Source organism: Triturus cristatus, chromosome 12, assembly GCF_964204655.1.
Source record: "Triturus cristatus chromosome 12, aTriCri1.1, whole genome shotgun sequence".
NCBI classification, from domain to species: Eukaryota; Metazoa; Chordata; class Amphibia; order Caudata; family Salamandridae; genus Triturus; species Triturus cristatus.
This window is the reverse complement of record NC_140595.1, coordinates 184,088,393-184,103,993: the sequence shown is the minus strand read 5'-3', so window position 1 is coordinate 184,103,993 and position 15,601 is coordinate 184,088,393.

Here is a 15,601-nt window from a genome sequence, read left to right as displayed (position 1 = left end):
TTGCGTCTTTGAACTAAAATTCACATTTGTACGTGGATAATCACTTTTAGAGATAAAATGAGATGTTTAAAGTGATTTTCATGCTTCCAGGGGATATGAACGCAAAATTTGTGGAATGGGTAAACGTGAATGAAAAGGGCCAATTTACTCACTCTGAGGCCTTAAAAAGTGTTTCTCCACCACGGGAAGTGAAATAAATAACATTGCGTCTTTGAACTAAAATTTAAATTTGTACGTGGATAATCACTTTTAGAGATAAAATGAGATGTTTAAAGTGATTTTCATGCTTCCAGGGGCCCTGAACGCAAAATTTGTGGAATGGGTAAACGTGAATGAAAATGGCCAATTTACTCACTCTGAGGCCTTAAAAAGTGATTCTCCACCACGGGAAGTGAATTAAATAACATTTCTAGGCCTTTATTGTTCAATCAAAAATGCCCAATTTTTGACAAAAGAGATAACCACCCCCCCTTACGACATGCTTCAGAAACTAAAAAAATGGTCTGTTTTCAAATGTTGCGTCTTTGAACTAAAATTCACATTTGTACGTGGATAATCACTTTTAGAGATAAAATGAGATGTTTAAAGTGATTTTCATGCGTCCAGGGGCCCTGAACGCAAGATTTGTGGAATGGGTAAACGTGAATGAAAATGGCCAATTTACTCACTCTGAGGCCTTAAAAAGTGTTTCTCCACCTCGGGAAGTGAAATAAATAACATTTGGAGGCCTTTATTGTTCAATCAAAAATGCCCAATTTTTGACGAAAGAGATAACCACCCCCCCTTACAACATGCTTCAGAAAGTAAAAAAATGGTCCGTTTTCAAATGTTGGGTCTTTGAACTAAAATTCACATTTGTACGTGGATAATCACTTTTACAGATAAAATGAAATGTTTAAAGTGATTTTCATGCTTCCAGGGGCCCTGAACGCAAGATTTGTGGAATGGGTAAACGTGAATGAAAATGGCCAATTTACTCACTCTGAGGCCATAAAAAGTCTTTCTCCACCACTGGAAGTGAATTAAATAACATTTTTAGGCCTTTATTGTTCAATCAAAAATGCCCAATTTTTGACAAAAGAGATAACCACCCCCCCTTACGCCATGCTTCAGAAAATAAAAAAATGGTCCGTTTTCAAATGTTGCGTCTTTGAGCTAAAATTCACATTTGTTCGTGGATAATCACTTTTAGAGATAAAATGAGATGTTTAAAGTGATTTTCATGCTTCCAGGGGCCCTGAACGCAAAATTTGTGGAATGGGTAAACGGGAATGAAAATGGCCAATTTACTCACTCTGAGGCCTTAAAAAGTGTTTCTCCACCACGGGAAGTGAATTAAATTACATTTTTAGGCCTTTATTGTTCAATCAAAAATGCCCAATTTTTGACAAAAGAGATAACCACCCCCCCTTACGACATGCTTCAGAAACTAAAAAAATGGTCCGTTTTCAAATGTTGCGTCTTTGAACTAAAATTCACATTTGTACGTGGATAATCACTTTTAGAGATAAAATGAGATGTTTAAAGTGATTTTCATGCTTCCAGGGGCCCTGAACGCAAGCTTTGTGGAATGGGTAAACGTGAATCAAAATGGCCAATTTACTCACTCTGAGGCCTTAAAAAGTGTTTCTCCACCACGGGAAGTGAATTAAATAACATTTTTAGGCCTTTATTGTTCAATCAAAAATGCCCAATTTTTGACAAAAGAGATAACCACCCCCCCTTACGACATGCTTCAGAAACAAAAAAAATGGTGCATTTTCAAATGTTGCGTCTTTGAACTAAAATTCACATTTGTACATGGATAATCACTTTTAGAGATAAAATGAGATGTTTAAAGTGATTTTCATGCTTCCAGGGGCCCTGAACGCAAGATTTCTGGAATGGGTAAACGTGAATGAAAATGGCCAATTTACTCACTCTGAGGCCTTAAAAAGTGTTTCTCCACCACAGGAAGTGAATTAAATTACATTTTTAGGCCTTTATTGTTCAATCAAAAATGCCCAATTTTTGACAAAAGAGATAACCACCCCCCCTTACGACATGCTTCAGAAACTAAAAAAATGGTCCGTTTTCAAATGTTGCGTCTTTGAACTAAAATTCACATTTGTACGTGGATAATCACTTTTAGAGATAAAATGAGATGTTTAAAGTGATTTTCATGCTTCCAGGGGATATGAATGCAAAATTTGTGGAATGGGTAAACGTGAATGAAAAGGGCCAATTTACTCACTCTGAGGCCTTAAAAAGTGTTTCTCCACCACGGGAAGTGAAATAAATAACATTTGGAGGCCTTTATTGTTCAATCAAAAATGCCTAATTTTTGACAAAAGAGATAACCACCCCCCCTTACGACATGCTCCAGAAACTAAAAAAATGTGCCGTTTTCAAATGTTGCGTCATTGAACTAAAATTCACATTTGTACGTGGATAATCACTTTTAGAGATCAAATGAGATGTTTAAAGTGATTTTCATGCTTCAAGGGGCCCTGAACGCAAAATTTGTGGAATGGGTAAACGTGAATGAAAATGGCCAATTTACTCACTCTGAGGCCTTAAAAAGTGTTTATCCACCAGGGGAAGTGAAATAAATAACATTTGGAGGCCTTTATTGTTCAATCAGAAATGCCCAATTTTTGACAAAAGAGATAACCACCCCCCCTTACGACATGCTTCAGAAATTAAAAAAATGGTCCGTTTTCAAATGTTGCGTCTTTGAACTAAAATTCACATTTGTACGTGGATAATCACTTTTAGAGATAAAATGAGATGTTTAAAGTGATTTTCATGCTTCCAGGGGATATGAACGCAAAATTTGTGGAATGGGTAAACGTGAATGAAAAGGGCCAATTTACTCACTCTGAGGCCTTAAAAAGTGTTTCTCCACCACGGGAAGTGAAATAAATAACATTTTTAGGCCTTCATTGTTCAATCAAAAATGCCCAATTTTTGACGAAAGAGATAACCACCCCCCCTTACGACATGCTTCAGAAACTAAAAAAATGGTCCGTTTTCAAATGTTGCGTCTTTGAACTAAAATTCACATTTGTACGTGGATAATCACTTTTAGAGATAAAATGAGATGTTTAAAGTGATTTTCATGCTTCCAGGGGATATGAACGCAAAATTTGTGGAATGGGTAAACGTGAATGAAAAGTGCCAATTTACTCACTCTGAGGCCTTAAAAAGTGTTTCTCCACCACGGGAAGTGAATTAAATAACATTTTTAGGCCTTTATTGTTCAATCAAAAATGCCCAATTTTTGACAAAAGAGATAACCACCTCCCCTTACGACATGCTTCAGAAACTAAAAAAATGGTCTGTTTTCAAATGTTGCGTCTTTGAACTAAAATTCACATTTGTACGTGGATAATCACTTTTAGAGATAAAATGAGATGTTTAAAGTGATTTTCATGCTTCCAGGGGCCCTGAACGCAAGATTTGTGGAATGGGTAAACGTGAATGAAAATGGCCAATTTACTCACTCTGAGGCCTTAAAAAGTGTTTCTCCACCACGGGAAGTGAATTAAATTACATTTTTAGGCCTTTATTGTTCAATCAAAAATGCCCAATTTTTGACAAAAGAGATAACCACCCCCCCTTACGACATGCTTCAGAAACTAAAAAAATGGTCCGTTTTCAAATGTTGCGTCTTTGAACTAAAATTCACATTTGTACGTGGATAATCACTTTTAGAGATAAAATGAGATGTTTAAAGTGATTTTCATGCTTCCAGGGGCCCTGAACGCAAGATTTGTGGAATGGGTAAACGTGAATGAAAATGGCCAATTTACTCACTCTAAGGCCTTAAAAAGTGTTTATCCACCTCGGGAAGTGAAATAAATAACATTTGGAGGCCTTTATTGTTCAATCAAAAATGCCAAATTTTTGACGAAAGAGATAACCCCCCCCTTATGACATGCTTCAGAAACTAAAAAAAATGGTCCGTTTTCAAATGTTGCGTCTTTGAACTAAAATTCACATTTGTACGTGGATAATCACTTTTAGAGATAAAATGAGATGTTTAAAGTGATTTTCATGCTTCCAGGGGATATGAACGCAAAATTTGTGGAATGGGTAAACGTGAATGAAAAGGGCCAATTTACTCACTCTGAGGCCTTAAAAAGTGTTTCTCCACCACGGGAAGTGAAATAAATAACATTTGGAGGCCTTTATTGTTCAATCAAAAATGCCTGATTTTTGATGAAATAGATAACCACCCCCCCTTACGACATGCTCAAGAAACTAAAAAAATGTGCCGTTTTCAAATGTTGCGTCTTTGAACTAAAATTCACATTTGTACGTGGATAATCACTTTTAGAGATAAAATGAGATGTTTAAAGTGATTTTCATGCTTCCAGGGGCCCTGAACGCAAAATTTGTGGAATGGGTAAACGTGAATCAAAATGGCCAATTTACTCACTCTGAGGCCTTAAAAAGCGTTTCTCCACCACGGGAAGTGAATTAAATAACATTTTTAGGCCTTTATTGTTCAATCAAAAATGCCCAATTTTTGACAAAAGAGATAACCACCCCCCCTTACGACATGCTTCAGAAACTAAAAAAATGGTCCGTTTTCAAATGTTGCGTCTTTGAACTAAAATTCACATTTGTACGTGGATAATCACTTTTAGAGATAAAATGAGATGTTTAAAGTGATTTTCATGCTTCCAGGGGCCCTGAACGCAAGATTTGTGGAATGGGTAAACGTGAATGAAAATGGCCAATTTACTCACTCTGAGGCCTTAAAAAGTGTTTATCCACCTCGGGAAGTGAAATAAATAACATTTGGAGGCCTTTATTGTTCAATCAAAAATGCCCAATTTTTGACGAAAGAGATAACCACCCCCCCTTACGACATGCTTCAGAAACTAAAAAAATGGTCCGTTTTCAAATGTTGCGTCTTTGAACTAAAATTCACATTTGTACGTGGATAATCACTTTTAGAGATAAAATGAGATGTTTAAAGTGATTTTCATGCTTCCAGGGGCCCTGAACGCAAGCTTTGTGGAATGGGTAAACGTGAATGAAAATGGCCAATTTACTCACTCTGAGGCCTTAAAAAGTGTTTCTCCACCACTGGAAGTGAATTAAATAACATTTTTAGGCCTTTATTGTTCAATCAAAAATGCCCAATTTTTGACAAAAGAGATAACCACCCCCCCTTACGCCATGCTTCAGAAACTAAAAAAATGGTCAGTTTTCAAATGTTGCGTCTTTGAACTAAAATTCACATTTGTTTGTGGATAATCACTTTTAGAGATAAAATGAGATGTTTAAAGTGATTTTCATGCTTCAAGGTTCCCTGAACGCAAAATTTGTGGAATGGGTAAACGTGAATGAAAATGGCCAATTTACTCACTCTGAGGCCTTAAAAAGTGTTTATCCACCAGGGGAAGTGAAATAAATAACATTTGGAGGCCTTTATTTTTCAATCAAAAATGCCCAATTTTTGACAAAAGAGATAACCACCCCCCCTTACGACATGCTTCAGAAACTAAAAAAATGGTCCGTTTTCAAATGTTGCGTCTTTGAACTAAAATTCACATTTGTACGTGGATAATCACTTTTAGAGATAAAATGAGATGTTTAAAGTGATTTTCATGCTTCCAGGGGATATGAACGCAAAATTTGTGGAATGGGTAAACGTGAATGAAAAGGGCCAATTTACTCACTCTGAGGCCTTAAAAAGTGTCTCTCCACCACGGGAAGTGAAATAAATAACATTTTTAGGCCTTCATTGTTCAATCAAAAATGCCCAATTTTTGACGAAAGAGATAACCACCCCCCTTACGACATGCTTCAGAAACTAAAAAAATGGTCCGTTTTCAAATGTTGCGTCTTTGAACTAAAATTCACATTTGTACGTGGATAATCACTTTTAGAGATAAAATGAGATGTTTAAAGTGATTTTCATGCTTCCAGGGGATATGAACGCAAAATTTGTGGAATGGGTAAACGTGAATGAAAAGTGCCAATTTACTCACTCTGAGGCCTTAAAAAGTGTTTCTCCACCACGGGAAGTGAATTAAATAACATTTTTAGGCCTTTATTGTTCAATCAAAAATGCCTGATTTTTGACGAAATAGATAACCACCCCCCCTTACGACATGCTCAAGAAACTAAAAAAATGTGCCGTTTTCAAATGTTGCGTCTTTGAACTAAAATTCACATTTGTACGTGGATAATCACTTTTAGAGATAAAATGAGATGTTTAAAGTGATTTTCATGCTTCCAGGGGCCCTGAACGCAAAATTTGTGGAATGGGTAAACGTGAATCAAAATGGCCAATTTACTCACTCTGAGGCCTTAAAAAGTGTTTCTCCACCACGGGAAGTGAATTAAATAACATTTTTAGGCCTTTATTGTTCAATCAAAAATGCCCAATTTTTGACAAAAGAGATAACCACCCCCCCTTACGACATGCTTCAGAAACTAAAAAAATGGTGCGTTTTCAAATGTTGCGTCTTTGAACTAAAATTCACATTTGTACGTGGATAATCACTTTTAGAGATAAAATGAGATGTTTAAAGTGATTTTCATGCTTCCAGGGGCCCTGAACGCAAGATTTCTGGAATGGGTAAACGTGAATGAAAATGGCCAATTTACTCACTCTGAGGCCTTAAAAAGTGTTTCTCCACCACAGGAAGTGAATTAAATTACATTTTTAGGCCTTTATTGTTCAATCAAAAATGCCCAATTTTTGACAAAAGAGATAACCACCCCCCCTTACGACATGCTTCAGAAACTAAAAAAATGGTCCGTTTTCAAATGTTGCGTCTTTGAACTAAAATTCACATTTGTACGTGGATAATCACTTTTAGAGATAAAATGAGATGTTTAAAGTGATTTTCATGCTTCCAGGGGATATGAATGCAAAATTTGTGGAATGGGTAAACGTGAATGAAAAGGGCCAATTTACTCACTCTGAGGCCTTAAAAAGTGTTTCTCCACCACGGGAAGTGAAATAAATAACATTTGGAGGCCTTTATTGTTCAATCAAAAATGCCTGATTTTTGACAAAAGAGATAACCACCCCCCCTTACGACATGCTCCAGAAACTAAAAAAATGTGCCGTTTTCAAATGGTGCGTCATTGAACTAAAATTCACATTTGTACGTGGATAATCACTTTTAGAGATCAAATGAGATGTTTAAAGTGATTTTCATGCTTCAAGGGGCCCTGAACGCAAAATTTGTGGAATGGGTAAACGTGAATGAAAATGGCCAATTTACTCACTCTGAGGCCTTAAAAAGTGTTTATCCACCAGGGGAAGTGAAATAAATAACATTTGGAGGCCTTTATTGTTCAATCAAAAACTGCCCAATTTTTGACAAAAGAGATAACCACCCCCCCTTACGACATGCTTCAGAAACTAAAAAAATGGTCCGTTTTCAAATGTTGCGTCTTTGAACTAAAATTCACATTTGTACGTGGATAATCACTTTTAGAGATAAAATGAGATGTTTAAAGTGATTTTCATGCTTCCAGGGGATATGAACGCAAAATTTGTGGAATGGGTAAACGTGAATGAAAAGGGCCAATTTACTCACTCTGAGGCCTTAAAAAGTGTTTCTCCACCACGGGAAGTGAAATAAATAACATTTTTAGGCCTTCATTGTTCAATCAAAAATGCCCAATTTTTGACGAAAGAGATAACCACCCCCCCTTACGACATGCTTCAGAAACTAAAAAAATGGTCCGTTTTCAAATGTTGCGTCTTTGAACTAAAATTCACATTTGTACGTGGATAATCACTTTTAGAGATAAAATGAGATGTTTAAAGTGATTTTCATGCTTCCAGGGGATATGAACGCAAAATTTGTGGAATGGGTAAACGTGAATGAAAAGTGCCAATTTACTCACTCTGAGGCCTTAAAAAGTGTTTCTCCACCACGGGAAGTGAATTAAATAACATTTTTAGGCCTTTATTGTTCAATCAAAAATGCCCAATTTTTGACAAAAGAGATAACCACCTCCCCTTACGACATGCTTCAGAAACTAAAAAAATGGTCTGTTTTCAAATGTTGCGTCTTTGAACTAAAATTCACATTTGTACGTGGATAATCACTTTTAGAGATAAAATGAGATGTTTAAAGTGATTTTCATGCTTCCAGGGGCCCTGAACGCAAGATTTGTGGAATGGGTAAACGTGAATGAAAATGGCCAATTTAATCACTCTGAGGCCTTAAAAAGTGTTTCTCCACCACGGGAAGTGAATTAAATTACATTTTTAGGCCTTTATTGTTCAATCAAAAATGCCCAATTTTTGACAAAAGAGATAACCACCCCCCCTTACGACATGCTTCAGAAACTAAAAAAATGGTCCGTTTTCAAATGTTGCGTCTTTGAACTAAAATTCACATTTGTACGTGGATAATCACTTTTAGAGATAAAATGAGATGTTTAAAGTGATTTTCATGCTTCCAGGGGATATGAACGCAAAATTTGTGGAATGGGTAAACGTGAATGAAAAGGGCCAATTTACTCACTCTGAGGCCTTAAAAAGTGTTTCTCCACCACGGGAAGTGAAATAAATAACATTGCGTCTTTGAACTAAAATGTATATTTGTACGTGGATAATCACTTTTAGAGATAAAATGAGATGTTTAAAGTGATTTTCATGCTTCCAGGGGCCCTGAACGCAAAATTTGTGGAATGGGTAAACGTGAATGAAAATGGCCAATTTACTCACTCTGAGGCCTTAAAAAGTGATTCTCCACCACGGGAAGTGAATTAAATAACATTTCTAGGCCTTTATTGTTCAATCAAAAATGCCCAATTTTTGACAAAAGAGATAACCACCCCCCCTTACGACATGCTTCAGAAACTAAAAAAATGGTCTGTTTTCAAATGTTGCGTCTTTGAACTAAAATTCACATTTGTTTGTGGATAATCACTTTTAGAGATAAAATGAGATGTTTAAAGTGATTTTCATGCTTCAAGGGGCCCTGAACGCAAAATTTGTGGAATGGGTAAACGTGAATGAAAATGGCCAATTTACTCACTCTGAGGCCTTAAAAAGTGTTTATCCACCAGGGGAAGTGAAATAAATAACATTTGGAGGCCTTTATTGTTCAATCAAAAATGCCCAATTTTTGACAAAAGAGATAACCACCCCCCCTTACGACATGCTTCAGAAACTAAAAAAATGGTCCGTTTTCAAATGTTGCGTCTTTGAACTAAAATTCACATTTGTACGTGGATAATCACTTTTAGAGATAAAATGAGATGTTTAAAGTGATTTTCATGCTTCCAGGGGATATGAACGCAAAATTTGTGGAATGGGTAAACGTGAATGAAAAGGGCCAATTTACTCACTCTGAGGCCTTAAAAAGTGTCTCTCCACCACGGGAAGTGAAATAAATAACATTTTTAGGCCTTCATTGTTCAATCAAAAATGCCCAATTTTTGACGAAAGAGATAACCACCCCCCTTACGACATGCTTCAGAAACTAAAAAAATGGTCCGTTTTCAAATGTTGCGTCTTTGAACTAAAATTCACATTTGTACGTGGATAATCACTTTTAGAGATAAAATGAGATGTTTAAAGTGATTTTCATGCTTCCAGGGGATATGAACGCAAAATTTGTGGAATGGGTAAACGTGAATGAAAAGTGCCAATTTACTCACTCTGAGGCCTTAAAAAGTGTTTCTCCACCACGGGAAGTGAATTAAATAACATTTTTAGGCCTTTATTGTTCAATCAAAAATGCCTGATTTTTGACGAAATAGATAACCACCCCCCCTTACGACATGCTCAAGAAACTAAAAAAATGTGCCGTTTTCAAATGTTGCGTCTTTGAACTAAAATTCACATTTGTACGTGGATAATCACTTTTAGAGATAAAATGAGATGTTTAAAGTGATTTTCATGCTTCCAGGGGCCCTGAACGCAAAATTTGTGGAATGGGTAAACGTGAATCAAAATGGCCAATTTACTCACTCTGAGGCCTTAAAAAGTGTTTCTCCACCACGGGAAGTGAATTAAATAACATTTTTAGGCCTTTATTGTTCAATCAAAAATGCCCAATTTTTGACAAAAGGGATAACCACCCCCCCTTACGACATGCTTCAGAAACTAAAAAAATGGTGCGTTTTCAAATGTTGCGTCTTTGAACTAAAATTCACATTTGTACGTGGATAATCACTTTTAGAGATAAAATGAGATGTTTAAAGTGATTTTCATGCTTCCAGGGGCCCTGAACGCAAGATTTCTGGAATGGGTAAACGTGAATGAAAATGGCCAATTTACTCACTCTGAGGCCTTAAAAAGTGTTTCTCCACCACGGGAAGTGAATTAAATAACATTTTTAGGCCTTTATTGTTCAATCAAAAATGCCCAATTTTTGACAAAAGAGATAACCACCCCCCCTTACGACATGCTTCAGAAACTAAAAAAATGGTGCGTTTTCAAATGTTGCGTCTTTGAACTAAAATTCACATTTGTACGTGGATAATCACTTTTAGAGATAAAATGAGATGTTTAAAGTGATTTTCATGCTTCCAGGGGCCCTGAACGCAAGATATCTGGAATGGGTAAACGTGAATGAAAATGGCCAATTTACTCACTCTGAGGCCTTAAAAAGTGTTTCTCCACCACAGGAAGTGAATTAAATTACATTTTTAGGCCTTTATTGTTCAATCAAAAATGCCCAATTTTTGACAAAAGAGATAACCACCCCCCCTTACGACATGCTTCAGAAACTAAAAAAATGGTCCGTTTTCAAATGTTGCGTCTTTGAACTAAAATTCACATTTGTACGTGGATAATCACTTTTAGAGATAAAATGAGATGTTTAAAGTGATTTTCATGCTTCCAGGGGATATGAATGCAAAATTTGTGGAATGGGTAAACGTGAATGAAAAGGGCCAATTTACTCACTCTGAGGCCTTAAAAAGTGTTTCTCCACCACGGGAAGTGAAATAAATAACATTTGGAGGCCTTTATTGTTCAATCAAAAATGCCTGATTTTTGACAAAAGAGATAACCACCCCCCCTTACGACATGCTCCAGAAACTAAAAAAATGTGCCGTTTTCAAATGGTGCGTCATTGAACTAAAATTCACATTTGTACGTGGATAATCACTTTTAGAGATCAAATGAGATGTTTAAAGTGATTTTCATGCTTCAAGGGGCCCTGAACGCAAAATTTGTGGAATGGGTAAACGTGAATGAAAATGGCCAATTTACTCACTCTGAGGCCTTAAAAAGTGTTTATCCACCAGGGGAAGTGAAATAAATAACATTTGGAGGCCTTTATTGTTCAATCAAAAACTGCCCAATTTTTGACAAAAGAGATAACCACCCCCCCTTACGACATGCTTCAGAAACTAAAAAAATGGTCCGTTTTCAAATGTTGCGTCTTTGAACTAAAATTCACATTTGTACGTGGATAATCACTTTTAGAGATAAAATGAGATGTTTAAAGTGATTTTCATGCTTCCAGGGGATATGAACGCAAAATTTGTGGAATGGGTAAACGTGAATGAAAAGGGCCAATTTACTCACTCTGAGGCCTTAAAAAGTGTTTCTCCACCACGGGAAGTGAAATAAATAACATTTTTAGGCCTTCATTGTTCAATCAAAAATGCCCAATTTTTGACGAAAGAGATAACCACCCCCCCTTACGACATGCTTCAGAAACTAAAAAAATGGTCCGTTTTCAAATGTTGCGTCTTTGAACTAAAATTCACATTTGTACGTGGATAATCACTTTTAGAGATAAAATGAGATGTTTAAAGTGATTTTCATGCTTCCAGGGGATATGAACGCAAAATTTGTGGAATGGGTAAACGTGAATGAAAAGTGCCAATTTACTCACTCTGAGGCCTTAAAAAGTGTTTCTCCACCACGGGAAGTGAATTAAATAACATTTTTAGGCCTTTATTGTTCAATCAAAAATGCCCAATTTTTGACAAAAGAGATAACCACCTCCCCTTACGACATGCTTCAGAAACTAAAAAAATGGTCTGTTTTCAAATGTTGCGTCTTTGAACTAAAATTCACATTTGTACGTGGATAATCACGTTTAGAGATAAAATGAGATGTTTAAAGTGATTTTCATGCTTCCAGGGGCCCTGAACGCAAGATTTGTGGAATGGGTAAACGTGAATGAAAATGGCCAATTTACTCACTCTGAGGCCTTAAAAAGTGTTTCTCCACCACGGGAAGTGAATTAAATTACATTTTTAGGCCTTTATTGTTCAATCAAAAATGCCCAATTTTTGACAAAAGAGATAACCACCCCCCCTTACGACATGCTTCAGAAACTAAAAAAATGGTCCGTTTTCAAATGTTGCGTCTTTGAACTAAAATTCACATTTGTACGTGGATAATCACTTTTAGAGATAAAATGAGATGTTTAAAGTGATTTTCATGCTTCCAGGGGATATGAACGCAAAATTTGTGGAATGGGTAAACGTGAATGAAAAGGGCCAATTTACTCACTCTGAGGCCTTAAAAAGTGTTTCTCCACCACGGGAAGTGAAATAAATAACATTGCGTCTTTGAACTAAAATTTAAATTTGTACGTGGATAATCACTTTTAGAGATAAAATGAGATGTTTAAAGTGATTTTCATGCTTCCAGGGGCCCTGAACGCAAAATTTGTGGAATGGGTAAACGTGAATGAAAATGGCCAATTTACTCACTCTGAGGCCTTAAAAAGTGATTCTCCACCACGGGAAGTGAATTAAATAACATTTCTAGGCCTTTATTGTTCAATCAAAAATGCCCAATTTTTGACAAAAGAGATAACCACCCCCCCTTACGACATGCTTCAGAAACTAAAAAAATGGTCTGTTTTCAAATGTTGCGTCTTTGAACTAAAATTCACATTTGTACGTGGATAATCACTTTTAGAGATAAAATGAGATGTTTAAAGTGATTTTCATGCTTCCAGGGGATATGAATGCAAAATTTGTGGAATGGGTAAACGTGAATGAAAAGGGCCAATTTACTCACTCTGAGGCCTTAAAAAGTGTTTCTCCACCACGGGAAGTGAAATAAATAACATTTGGAGGCCTTTATTGTTCAATCAAAAATGCCTGATTTTTGACAAAAGAGATAACCACCCCCCCTTACGACATGCTCCAGAAACTAAAAAAATGTGCCGTTTTCAAATGGTGCGTCATTGAACTAAAATTCACATTTGTACGTGGATAATCACTTTTAGAGATCAAATGAGATGTTTAAAGTGATTTTCATGCTTCAAGGGGCCCTGAACGCAAAATTTGTGGAATGGGTAAACGTGAATGAAAATGGCAAATTTACTCACTCTGAGGCCTTAAAAAGTGTTTATCCACCAGGGGAAGTGAAATAAATAACATTTGGAGGCCTTTATTGTTCAATCAAAAACTGCCCAATTTTTGACAAAAGAGATAACCACCCCCCCTTACGACATGCTTCAGAAACTAAAAAAATGGTCCGTTTTCAAATGTTGCGTCTTTGAACTAAAATTCACATTTGTACGTGGATAATCACTTTTAGAGATAAAATGAGATGTTTAAAGTGATTTTCATGCTTCCAGGGGATATGAACGCAAAATTTGTGGAATGGGTAAACGTGAATGAAAAGTGCCAATTTACTCACTCTGAGGCCTTAAAAAGTGTTTCTCCACCACGGGAAGTGAAATAAATAACATTTTTAGGCCTTCATTGTTCAATCAAAAATGCCCAATTTTTGACGAAAGAGATAACCACCCCCCCTTACGACATGCTTCAGAAACTAAAAAAATGGTCCGTTTTCAAATGTTGCGTCTTTGAACTAAAATTCACATTTGTACGTGGATAATCACTTTTAGAGATAAAATGAGATGTTTAAAGTGATTTTCATGCTTCCAGGGGATATGAACGCAAAATTTGTGGAATGGGTAAACGTGAATGAAAAGTGCCAATTTACTCACTCTGAGGCCTTAAAAAGTGTTTCTCCACCACGGGAAGTGAATTAAATAACATTTTTAGGCCTTTATTGTTCAATCAAAAATGCCCAATTTTTGACAAAAGAGATAACCACCTCCCCTTACGACATGCTTCAGAAACTAAAAAAATGGTCTGTTTTCAAATGTTGCGTCTTTGAACTAAAATTCACATTTGTACGTGGATAATCACTTTTAGAGATAAAATGAGATGTTTAAAGTGATTTTCATGCTTCCAGGGGCCCTGAACGCAAGATTTGTGGAATGGGTAAACGTGAATGAAAATGGCCAATTTACTCACTCTGAGGCCTTAAAAAGTGTTTCTCCACCACGGGAAGTGAATTAAATTACATTTTTAGGCCTTTATTGTTCAATCAAAAATGCCCAATTTTTGACAAAAGAGATAACCACCCCCCCTTACGACATGCTTCAGAAACTAAAAAAATGGTCCGTTTTCAAATGTTGCGCCTTTGAACTAAAATTCACATTTGTACGTGGATAATCACTTTTAGAGATAAAATGAGATGTTTAAAGTGATTTTCATGCTTCCAGGGGATATGAACGCAAAATTTGTGGAATGGGTAAACGTGAATGAAAAGGGCCAATTTACTCACTCTGAGGCCTTAAAAAGTGTTTCTCCACCACGGAAAGTGAAATAAATAACATTGCGTCTTTGAACTAAAATTTAAATTTGTACGTGGATAATCACTTTTAGAGATAAAATGAGATGTTTAAAGTGATTTTCATGCTTCCAGGGGCCCTGAACGCAAAATTTGTGGAATGGGTAAACGTGAATGAAAATGGCCAATTTACTCACTCTGAGGCCTTAAAAAGTGATTCTCCACCACGGGAAGTGAATTAAATAACATTTCTAGGCCTTTATTGTTCAATCAAAAATGCCCAATTTTTGACAAAAGAGATAACCACCCCCCCCTTACGACATGCTTCAGAAACTAAAAAAATGGTCTGTTTTCAAATGTTGCGTCTTTGAACTAAAATTCACATTTGTTTGTGGATAATCACTTTTAGAGATAAAATGAGATGTTTAAAGTGATTTTCATGCTTCAAGGGGCCCTGAACGCAAAATTTGTGGAATGGGTAAACGTGAATGAAAATGGCCAATTTACTCACTCTGAGGCCTTAAAAAGTGTTTATCCACCAGGGGAAGTGAAATAAATAACATTTGGAGGCCTTTATTGTTCAATCAAAAATGGCCAATTTTTGACAAAAGAGATAACCACCCCCCCCTTACGACATGCTTCAGAAACTAAAAAAATGGTCCGTTTTCAAATGTTGCGTCTTTGAACTAAAATTCACATTTGTACGTGGATAATCACTTTTAGAGATAAAATGAGATGTTTAAAGTGATTTTCATGCTTCCAGGGGATATGAACGCAAAATTTGTGGAATGGGTAAACGTGAATGAAAAGGGCCAATTTACTCACTCTGAGGCCTTAAAAAGTGTCTCTCCACCACGGGAAGTGAAATAAATAACATTTTTAGGCCTTCATTGTTCAATCAAAAATGCCCAATTTTTGACGAAAGAGATAACCACCCCCCTTACGACATGCTTCAGAAACTAAAAAAATGGTCCGTTTTCAAATGTTGCGTCTTTGAACTAAAATTCACATTTGTACGTGGATAATCACTTTTAGAGATAAAATGAGATGTTTAAAGTGATT